This window comes from Saccostrea cucullata, unplaced genomic scaffold (genome assembly GCF_032062105.1).
Source record: "Saccostrea cucullata isolate Sc308-1 unplaced genomic scaffold, CSIRO_AGI_Scuc_v1 ctg15559, whole genome shotgun sequence".
Classification (NCBI taxonomy): Eukaryota; Metazoa; Mollusca; class Bivalvia; order Ostreida; family Ostreidae; genus Saccostrea; species Saccostrea cuccullata.
Window position 1 is genome coordinate 105 of NW_026918086.1, and position 12366 is coordinate 12470.

Consider the following 12366-nt stretch of genomic DNA (forward strand, 5'->3'; position numbering starts at 1 on the left):
TAAAGTTACTACAGAAGGTATTAGTGTGATTTCTAATCTTTGTGAACATTTAAAGAACAGAGGATTCATGTGTAATGTAGCAACGATACGGTTCATTCATTGTTATTGAACCTGATCATTTGAAAACTGTTTGAACATATTTTATTGACAAAGAGTCAAAAGGATCAGACACAAGTTCAAAAACTTAGATTGTGCAACTGTCTCTTTATATATCTATATACACTAACTTTGTTATCTTCAAACGACCCAACAAAGAGAAGATGAGTTTTGTCGTCATAACACAGACTTCTTGGTTGATATATTGCCCCACTTAAAAAAGAATAACTTTTGGTAAGCAAGTTTTTCTGCAACCATACTGTTTTTAAGATTGATCCCCAAGAAGATGAGGAACTTCCGAGGGATCAATCTCCTAAACAATGGGCATACAGGAAAACTTGTCAACCAAAAGTTATTCCTTTTTAAGTGTACTGATGCGGATTTATGATATTTATTGCCAAAATAAAATTTTCAATTTTTGCACTGTAAATTTATAGCCCATGTGGGATATTATATCCCAAGCGGACTATTATATCCCATTTGGGAGATTGGTCCCAACCTGTTTAAGGTAAAAGCACTCATTTACGAGGGCTCAAAACTTCGAGGTTTGATGAAATATTATGGGTTCATGGGGATTTAATTTCATTGATGAAGAAATGTTCAGTAGTTATGCATACGAAAAGAATCATTTTGTTGTAGTCGTAAATTTGTGGGTTCTCTCCAACCCCAACAAATTACCCCCTATGAAAATAAATGAATTCACCGTATTCAATGCATCCCCATTATTTCTGCATAAGATTTGACTTACTTTGATAAATATTTTCATGTTTAAATGTTTTAAGAGAAAATTACATTGATATCAAACTACTTAAGTTTTGGGTAAAATTGATTACTAGAATTTTTTTTAATTCAATTTAACCCCTATGTATGTACCATAACTGCCTCCATATACTTTATTTCTCTATTAAGTTGATTCAATACACAAGAACATTTTAATTAAACGAGCTATTATGTACTAAATTGACAAAACAGGGTATAAACAATTTCTTTTGAAAATAACATTTCGGGAATTCTATAGATAAATTCAATGGTGATGTTAGCAAGAACAATGTCGTTAAATAACTGCTCACCATGTTTCCTTTTTAAGAAATTGTTCGGTCATGGATTTGAAATCGAGTTTCCTACGGATTTCTTCTTTACCAAGTCTAGACAAAGGGTTTCAACATGTGTGACCGGGTCGACAGAACCCTTTCCATGGTAACGGTACCCGATCCATTCTCTAGTTCTAGTTAACCCTCTTGATCTCTATTGATTAATGAATTTTGACTATTGTAGTTGTTTGTTATCTTACAATGTAGTATCATAGTCCAGCCTGCTTATACATCTATACAAACACACTTTGTTATCATTCCATGATCCAACCCAGAAGCAGTGAGTTTTGTTATCATAACTCAGACTCTGTGGTCTAGTCATCTCCTGCTGTCGTGTCTGTATCAGTGACAGGAACTTTCCGTCCTTGTCAATCATATGTACTGAGTGGCTTTTTAGATCACACACGAGGATGTGTTATAACGCGTCCGTACAGACTCCACGTGGTCGCATATAAATACGTGATGCTGATGGAGGTCCTCTGTATGAGAAGTGGTGTCTTCCTCTTCGATCTGTCATCACTACACCACGATTCCAGTCAGACACAATAACATCTCCATTGCGGTTCTCTGTGATGTAGATAGGTTCTCTATACAGTCCCTGACCTGTGTTGTCGTGTGATATTGACGTTAAATGTTGTCCTGTGTTATTATAATGGATAACATTGGCTGTATACTCATCAGTATTATGCATTACAATCAGTAGATCCCCAGTAGAGGGGGAGCAGTAGACACAACGTGGTATCCATGGTTTTGTATACTTTAGAAATGTAGATATTTTTCTGTCATCACTAGACAGTTTGTTGATGTTATGGTCCTTGTCTATATAAATGAGATCACCTGAGACATTCAACGTGTGCACTCCATAGTGACTACTTATATCTGTCAGATTATGTAGTTTTTCACCCTCTTTGTTGGAAAGATTAGATTGCTATCCCAATCGCTGATCCAGGCCTGGTCTGATGTCACATGGCAAATATGTTTTACATCACTAACACCTGTCACAGTAATTGATGCATGTAAAATGGGTGAAGCTATCTGTTTCAGCAGACTTTTATTTCTGACCTGCCTTGTGATTTGGATTTCAGACAGCAACTTAATCACATCCTCCATACTGATTTCCTCTGTAGGGGAGAGCAGGATACTGTATACAGGGAAATTTTCGCCCCCGTTTAATTTTCGCCCCTTTTGCTCTATTCTGGTGTGGGCGAATTTAAAACGGGGGGAATTCAAAGTAAACTGTATAATATCTTAAACAAAAATCCTTTTGGGCGAATTAAAAACGGGGCAAACTTGTTTTCAGATGTGAAAGGGCGAAAATAACACAGGGCGAAAATAACCCTGTATACAGTATGTTCCAAAAGATTTGGAGTATTATTTAACCCCGAAACAAAGGGTTTCTTTGGGAATGAAAGGAACTGTATTGGTCTGTTTGCTGACTGTTCAGATCTGTGTTCATAGTTCTCAATGCTGATGAGGTGTCTGTTCCATTTTTTGAACTGTCGATTTAATTCAGGAATTACACGTTTATGTCTGATTTTTATGTCACAGATCACAGTGTTTATAAGGTCCTTAAGTCTTCTTGCTTTTCCCGCCATTTCGTTTTGATAGTTGAAGATTTCTCTATGACAAAATTTTATATCATATCTGATTTCTGATAGGATAAAGCAAATATAGTCTGTCCCACGACCGGAACGTCACTACTTTTTGCAAAATATCTCAAAATAAATAAATACCTTGGACTTCAACCTATATCCGACTGGCAGATTGATTTTTTCCAAACTTCCTGCATTTATCCGAACACTAGAGGCCAACCAGTGTATACACACGGCGGCAAATTCAAAGTCTACGGGGATTTAACATTGTCAAAATGGCCACCGCTTCGGAAGGGGATCATCCATTGTTCGTAATTTTCCGTACATTGCCGTCAGTAAGGAAATGACGTCACGCACGTTCGGGAGTGCTCTATGGTTATCGACGTCCGAATTACCTATAACGCCCGAGACTGCCAAGTATATATTTGTACTGCAAAAAATTACGTCTTCAACAAAACTTTCATCTGTTCATACCCAGACTGAGACCGAAGGGATCAAAGATTCATTAAAGGGTTATACACTGCATAAAGCAAAGAGGTATGACTCAATTTATATATAACAGCATAAGGGGTGAGTAAATTGCCATCATCACCTTGCTATATTAAAAAAAATCAAGGCTAGGTTACCTGCAAATTTAGCTCGAGTGAATGACTGCTTTTATATCACTACAGCAGTATTAAGATTTTTTAAAAAAAAATGCTGTCTTACCTTAACGTTTCTCCCTAGCTTTCCATATAAATCCAACCCCTTATAGTTTGTTGTAAACTGTGACACACGGTCAAAATAAGCTTCATATCGTTTCTATGTGAACAAGTGATGTCCTTGCACGCACGTGCCACAGATTTCCTGACTTTGTTATACATCCAACGCTTTAAACACAGAAATCCTTCGTTGATATTTTATTTTAAAATCCCAGTGCAAGACAACATTTGCTGTCTGCATCAAACTACGTCACCAATGAATTTTGACCTTGCCCTTCCAAAACTTCCTGTAATATCAGTGTTAGGTAAATTCAGACCCAGGATATGCATTTTTGTTTCCCACAAATATAACAGAATACCAAAAATTAAAATATTCCTATACACACAAAATTAAAGTACATAACGCAAGTGTGAAGAATTATGGATTTTTTAAATATAATTTTTTCCCTAAAACAATTAAACAGATTAAATTTTATGATTTTTCAGAACAAATATTTTATTGTAGGATACTGAATAGCTACCTGGTGAAGACACAAGATGGAAAAGCACTAACATGGCTGTGTACATTACATATATTAACTTAAGCCATAAGTACCCGCAGATATATTTTACAAGGTATGAAATAATGCAGATGTCTTGAGTTTGGTTTTCAGTCCAAACAATTTTTTTTTGTAAATTTTCAATGTATGTTTATTCATTGACAATTTCCCAATACACAAACATGTATATTCCTAATTCGCCTATATCATATACCTAGTAGTGTATCAGCCCTGTTTAGATTAGGCGAGGCAGCAAATGGGAAGTAGGGCTGTCTCGTCCTCAGGGCTGAGATATCTCTGTCTCGGCCTGTTGTCAAGGGACGGTTCCGGCTCGCCTTCTTATTTCAAATCATTTCTGTTTAATTTGTATGTATTAAGAATAAAATTTATATTTAAGAAATAAATACAGACTAAAATCTTTAAAAATTATTTATTTGTGCTAGAATATTGAGAAAACTGTTTTTAAAATTGTAAAATTGTGGAATTATTTTATTATAACTGTATAAAATATGCAAAGTAATTCTGAAATACTTTTACTGTGTCAGTAAAACTTGAATGTTTAGAACGAACATAGATATTGCGAGTTCATGGATATAGCGAATTTTTCTTGGATCCTCAGCTATGTAAATATAATGAATTCCTTATATGGATAAAACAAATTTTGACTTTGCTATTTATCCTAGTTTTACTTAATAAGTTAAAACTAAAAATTGGGACTTTTTATAAGACCTTTCTGAGAACTTCAAACAACCTTAAAGGACATTGAGAAGTTATAAATATTATCATGATAATTGATAAAATGAAAATTGTTGCACGAAAAGATTGAAATGTCAAGCTTCATTTTGAGACTATGAATTAAATTGTAAATTAAAGAGTTATCCTTCCTGTCTGAGGATCCTTAAGTATCTTAACTGTAAAATTATAAATTACTTCAAACATAAAACAGTTTTAGATTATAGGATAAACCAGTTTGTTTGAACTGTTTTCATTGTTTTATTAATTAAGTAAAATTTAAAAATATTTTACAAGATAAATGATTTGTTATTTATGCCCTATATTAAAGGATATTATATGAATTTCAGAGGAATAAATGTTAATAAAAGTCAAGCGCCCACTGATGCTGAAGTGTTGAGTCCATGTAAAAACATGAAACAGAAGTGAGAAAATGTCGACATCAGTCATCTATGAATGAAGATGGAGATCAAGTGACTAGTCTCTATCCTAAAATTTCTGAGGAAAATGGTGTTGTCTGGCTCATCCAATGATCACTCCATTTGCAGACTACCAGGTAATCTTTGGTTTTGTCAATACTTTAATTTGTGCCTGAAAAAATTGACGATAAAACATTTTAATTTGTCGTAAGATTCAGTGCATAAAAATACTTATAAATCTGTGCAAAGTGAAATTTACATTATAAATTCAGATCATGTTCATCATATTAAGTAACATGAATTGTTTACTTATTAAAAATACATATACTTGGTTAATTCCCATTTTCAGGTTCCAATCTGAAGGATACGTAGGAAGAGTAAGATATTTTTCATTCAAATAACTACTTACTAGCTGTGATCCAAATGAACGTCCTGATTGTTTTGTCCAACATAAGATGAATTTCAATCTGACACATTATTCTGAAAAATTGAGTGAACATCCTTTTTATGCATGCATGCAGGTCTTTGTTATGGTATCTTGTCTCTGCATGGTCATCATAACTTTGCACTCTTGTGAATTATGTAACCTATATAAAACATCATTTTGTAAGTTAGTAATAAAAGTACATGTATAATCAAATATTCTATGCTTCATTCATTAATATGTTTTTGATCAAGGTTTGTTTATTCTTTCAAATGGTGAGATTGTGCATTATTAAAGGTGCTTTGACACAGATTTGAAGTTAATATTTTTCAAATATCCTGTAAAATATGATGACTATCACATATATTGCAATAGCATTTAATTCACACAAAAATATTACAAGAGGCACATGGGCCACATTGCTTACCTGAATAGCTTTGACCATGCAGTTCTTTACAAGATTAACCCCTTGTTATACCTTTTCTGACCCCAGCCTACTCCGGGGTCATAAATTGTACAGTATAAAATCTACACTACCCCACAATGATTTTTCATAAGTTTCAGCTTTGCTTGCCCAGTAATTCCCTAGAAGAAATTTTTTATAGAATTTTCTTAATATATACTGAGTATTTCAATGTAAAAGTTGGGCTCATAATTTGAACAATTTAGAATCTACTCTATCCCAGGATGCTTACACATAAGTTTCAGCTTTTCTGTCCCAGTGGTTCATGGGAAGAAATTTAAGGATAAGAGAATAATATACAATTGAAAGATTAGAGGGAAAATTGTAATAGACATCAGGTGCTCAGAGCGTCAAAAATTCATTCTCAATACATGTACAGTGGACCTTCAGATATCCGAACACCAGATTACTAAATGCTTCAGTATCCGGATGATTTTTCATCAGAACAAAATGTTTAGCTCTACTGGACAGAGACCAGAAGAGCTTATGCGATAGTAATGCGTCCGTCGTCCGTCCGTCTGTCTGTCTGTCTGCAAACAATTTTTCAAAATGCTACTCCTCGTACAGTTTTGGTCCGATTTCAATATAACTTGGCACACAAGTAGACTACACTAAGATACATAATTCTGTGTATCGGTTTTTGATTTCGATGAACGGTGTTGCCGTGGTTACTAAATATAGAAATTTCTGTGAAATTCTTTCAAAATGCTACTCCTCCTACAATTTTGGTCTGATTTCAGTATAACTTGGCACACAGTAGAATACACTAAGATACATAATTCTGTATATTGGTTTTTTATTTCGATGAACGGTGTTGCCGTGGTTACTAAAAATAGAACTTTCTGTGAAATTCTTTCAAAATGCTACTCCTCCTACAGTTTTGATCTGATTTCAGTATAACGTGGCACACAAGTAGACTATACTAAGATACATAATTCTGTGCATCGGTTTTTGATTTCAATGAATGGTGTTGTTATGGTTACTAAAAATAGAATTTTCTTAGAAATTCTTTCAAAATGCTACTCCTCCTACAGTTTTGGTCCGATTTCAGTATAACTGGGCACACACGTAGATTACACTAAGATACATAATTCTGTGCAGCGGTTTTTTATTTCGATGAACGGTGTTGCCATGGTTACTAAAAATAGAAATTTCTGTAAAATTCTTTCAAAATGCTACTCCTCCTACACTTTTGGTCCGATTTCAATATAACTTGGCATACAAGTAGACTACACTAAGATACATAATTCTCTGCATCGGTTTTAGATTTTGATGAACGATGTTGCCATGGTTACTATAAATAGAAATTTCTGTGAAATTCTTTTAAAATGCTACTCCTCCTACAATTTTGGTCTGATTTCAATATAATTTGGCACACAAGTAGACTATACTAAGATACATAATTCTGTGCATCGGTTTTTGATTTCGATGAATGGTAATGACATGGTTACTAAAAATAGAAATTTCCGAGAAATTCTTTCAAATTGCTTCTCCTCATACGGTGTTGGTCCGATTTCCATATAACTTGGCACACAAAAAGACTATACTAAGATACAATTATTCTGTGCATCGATTTTTATTTTGATGAGTGACAAGGATCATTTTTAAGAGGTTAGCATTGCTAACCGCTTTATGGCATGTGTCCGATTTTTATCGACACCGGAAACTTCCATAAGGCGCTACCTATCGACAACGGAAACTTCAACAAAGCCTCTACCTAGTACCTATGATTTGTTTCTAACATATATAACATATGTTAAACAAAATCAAGACTATCAAAACAACAGAATATTCCGGTTTTTAATTTTTTTCTGATTTTGTTTGTCAATGAAATAAATTTATAATTGTTGTATTAAAAAAAGTTTATGTATAGGAGCATTTGGTGTTGAGATTAAATTTCCGTGACATTAGCTGATGGCGATCGGGCCCTGTGACGAAATTCGAAATCAGCATGAAGTTTAGATAATAACATTATCAACGCGTTAGATTTAAACTTTAGGAAGAAATGTATAGCGAGAAATATCATATTTGAACCCAATGCTACACGAAAACCAGTAGGCATTTCCGATTTATGTGTTAAACTGAAGCCTGAATCGAACAGGTGGTCAAAATGGCGTCGGACACCTTGTGTATTTATATATAGAGGGGGTAGAATGTTTCGATATTTGGCTAATTTAGAGACTTACTGATAAAAATTCAGGTGCCTGTGATTAATTATAAGGCACCCCTCATGAACAATAAATATTTGACCGAATTATGCTACTGGGCACAGGGAGGACGGGTTAATTACTGGCTAAAGGGGTTGAAGGTTATTACCGACTGCAAAACATCGGAAAATCTCTCGATCGAGTTTCATTTTCCAAAATATTAAGGCATCCCTTTAATTAACTTAAGTAATGCTAGTACACGAAGAAAGCCTTTATATAAAAATACTGAATACATCTGTAAGTTGTACAGTTATGGATTACTTCCATAATGAAACGTTTGTTTTCTTCTCCTTTTTTTCTCAATTGAAATTATTTAAAAGATGATAAAAGCTTTGTTTCCAGGGATAAATTCTGTACTCAGTCTAATTATTACAAACGATTTTAAACGATCACATTTTTATTTTAAAAAAAATAATAATAATGGGAGCCTGAAAATACTAAAATTAATTTGAAAAAATTGGAGAAAAAAATTTAATCGGCATTCGATCCTTTTCTAAAAATCAGCCGATATAAAATATGCACAGAAAAAAAGAGGCATGAAAAATGTTGACGATAAGCACAAATTGAAAATTATATGTAATGAATGATTATTTTTGAAAGTTTGCTAAATTCCTATGCAAGTTATAAGTTGTAAAAATACTTTTTAAATTTGAATTTGTCCAATTTGTTAATTATCATTTTGAACCTTTGAGAAGAAATAAAAATTAAAATACAGACGCTTACAGACATATTGATAGAAATTCGCATACTTGTTCTTAGTAAAAAAAAAAAACCAAAAAAAAAAAACATGGTATTGCTTATGCGACATATTGAAGAAAGTGACAATGATACCTAGGTAATTCTTGCAATGGACAATTAAATTGTTTGTTATACACTGACTTTTAGTGAACCTTTGAATTTTTAAAATACTAGTATTAATGGATTAAACAACAACTTTCCTTTTCACACTTTTTTTTTTATTTTTTTTTTTTATACAATATTTCATGAAAAATATTTGCCAAATACTCAGTATATGTTCGTTTATACATATCGTGCAAGACTCTTTTTAAATAATTGTCATATACCATTTACTTATTCGAACATTTAATTGTATGAAAAGTCAATAATGTACATTTCTTAAAACTTTATTATCTTGTTTACTTGTCTTTCTTCCTGTGAGAAAAATAGTTCATAATATTAATAAACAGATGTACTCAGTATCTGAATCAAAATACAGAATGAACAGTGATCGGTCTCAAAAGAAAAACGGATCCTTGAAAGTTCCGGTGCCTAGGAGAAGTAAGCATCCTCAATGACAGGTCACACCTGCAATGAGCCTACGAAACTGAAGCTCTCTGAAATTAATTCTCTGCTCGTCCATCCGTTTTTCTCAGACTAGCCAGCTAAAGATCTATGTACAGTACTCCAAATCAATTAATCTAAAGAATTTGAATTATCATTTTATTTTCTTTTTGGGTTGTTTGCTATAGTAGCCTTTACAGTTACCTAATTTCAGAATCAATAGAGCATGAAAGACAATTAAATTTGCAACATCAACATAATTTTTTTTTTCGTTCTGAGCACTTTTGGACGCCACCAATGGAGACAATTAGGGAGAATTTTTTTTGAAATTGAACTTCCTGTCTTTCAAACTGAAAATCTCAGGTTGATATTTTGAAACAAACATTTGTGACATCAGTCTGGGATGTTATTGGTTATACCATTTAGTTAAGTACTACGAAATTCAGTGTGCCTGCCTCTTCGCTGATGACACTGGAAAAAGATATGCATGCCTACTTTAATATCATCATTCAATGCATTTTTTGTTATTGTACACTGTACATATTCGATGAAAGCATGCTAACCGCTTTTCAGTACTTTCAGTACTTTGATTCTATTTATTGCTGTTTTGAAGTCTCAAGTCCCAACTGCTACTTTTCTCTTCCTTTGTTTTAAGTATAAACCAGTAGAGCTACAGTCTCGACAGAGACTTCTGGTTTAACGTTTAATATTTTTTCTTGTTTAGCAGATAATTCAGATATGCGGATGCTTCACATATCCGGACAAATTGACCATAAAACAAAGCGGACGGATAAATGAGGCTCAACTGTATTTAAAAGAGACAGGATATTTTAAATATCTTGAATTTTATAGTAGACTTACTACTTATGTTATGCATATTATCTTTGCTTTAGCCAGAGGTTTCTGGTCTGCCTCTCTCCTTATATTGCAGTGTCTAAATCAAGCTTCATATTGCTGAAAGAAGAGAAAGTGTCATAAAAGTGTATAACAGGACATCAATTTCATCATAAACAAGAGTGTTCCAATTTAAGGAACAAATGTTTCACTTGCTTTTAGCTTCTTTATTAAGATGTATCTAAATCTATAAGTGGCCAGCTATTTTTATGCTACTGGCATATACAGTATGCAACCCTCAACTGAATAATTTAGTCGAAATCATTATAAACAATTATTAATTTTATCATTTTACGTGTTAATATGCGTTTCAAAGCAATTGTCATATTGCTCGATCAACTTTGTGGGACCCAATCCCAATGTATTCTCATAATGTTTAAGATATTAGTTTGTGTGGTTTCTGAATATGATACAGTTTTTAAAAGAACAGTATTATAAGTTAATAAACATGAATAAATGTTAATTTAGAACTCAATCCTGTTTAATTGACAAAGATTTGATTAAAAAAAAGGATACATGTACATATTTTAATAAATTATTATAAAGTTTTGAAAAATAATACTAAAATGTGTTATCTATTGAAAACTCCGTTTTGATGCTCCCAGGGTGTTGATACTACACATTAATGTAAAATTAAAAATGCTCCTTAGATCTATAGCTTGTTATATATGTGCCAAATGCATGTACATGAAATGTTATAAATTGAAAATGAAAGTAGAAATAAGCTTGAGTTAATTGCTATGATAATCAGCCGTGCCTTTCTATTTGGTAATTTTTCACCTACCTGTTTAACCATCTTCTTGTTCTATTATAATCATAGAGATTTTTTACACATGGGCTTTCATACAGACCGTTACAGGGCACAATAACCATGAGCACTTACCAAATACAAATAGCTGAAATCGTTGTACAGCAAAACTCGGTTATAACGAAGTCACTGGGACCTATGAAATTACTTCGCTATATCCGTAATTCGTTATATCCGTATAAGAAATTCGTTAAATTTATATAGCTGGGGATCCAAGATAACTTCGCTACCGTTATATCCGTAAATTCGCAATATCCGTGTTCGTACTAAGCGAGTTTTGCTGTATCTAATGTCATCAATATCACGCGTTTTGAAATTTACACACTCTTACCATTTGTAGACACTTTTTTCTTGTGTGTATATGAGCTAGTAAAACAACAAAAGCGCAAAAAATACCATAGAAATAATAAACAACTTACGTTTTAAACACTGGCGAGCTTGCATCATCATGTCAACATCCATTCTCCACAAGTTGTACTTCGTTAGATTCGGACTATTTTCTCGAAGTTAATAATTAAACTTGTTAATTGCTGTTAAAAATAATTTTTAATTCAAAGTAAAAGTTGTATTATCAGTGAAAGCAATTTAAATTAAAACCATATATGGCGTAACTGATTCAAAAAATACATTTTTGAAAAATACAAAATTAAGTGAAGAAATATAGTTAATACATTTAAATTAAAGTTTTTCATACAATTCTGAACACGGAGAACACCTCGTTTCAACTAGTAATACGATGTTATCTTCTCTGTAATGTGTTATTTAAATCTTTTGTATTTTCTTCCGAGTCGGAGAAAATTCCGAGAATCCAAATTAAATTGTGATATCTTTATAACGCAATTGACTTAGATTTTGTAATTTACGGAAAAGTTCTATCTTTATATAAAGTAATGATACAAATAAGAAGTTCTTATAACTTTAGTCTAATAAATTTCATTGTACATACGCCATATATGGCTTTAATTCCTTAAATTTTTAAAGATTTTGCGGAAATTCATTTTGCAAAGGACGAGTACTCCCTTCAAAAACTGGTTCCCGGCCCCGTAACCTAGACGTTAATGGACGAGTTTACCATGTTAAATCCCCGTAGACTTTGAATTTGCCGCCGTGTGTATACAC

General features: G+C 32.9%; 2 long non-coding RNA genes across 3 annotated transcripts; one reads left to right on the forward strand and one right to left on the reverse strand.

Annotated features, from left to right (window-relative positions):
• Positions 1-2975: 2975 nt before the first annotated feature.
• On the forward strand, positions 2976-5147 carry LOC134243904 (uncharacterized). Its single transcript, XR_009987145.1, has 3 exons — positions 2976-3316; positions 3986-4095; positions 5102-5147. It is a non-coding gene; the product is annotated as an uncharacterized LOC134243904 (long non-coding RNA).
• On the reverse strand, positions 4916-11780 carry LOC134243816 (uncharacterized). Of its 2 annotated transcripts, none has more exons than XR_009987127.1 (4): positions 11667-11780; positions 10407-10499; positions 5580-5757; positions 4916-5342 (listed from the first exon to the last, which is right to left on the reverse strand). It is a non-coding gene; the product is annotated as an uncharacterized LOC134243816 (long non-coding RNA). The 2 variants fall into 2 exon arrangements; XR_009987131.1 differs by lacking the exon at positions 11667-11780 and adding an exon at positions 11579-11633.
• Positions 11781-12366: the final 586 nt, after the last annotated feature.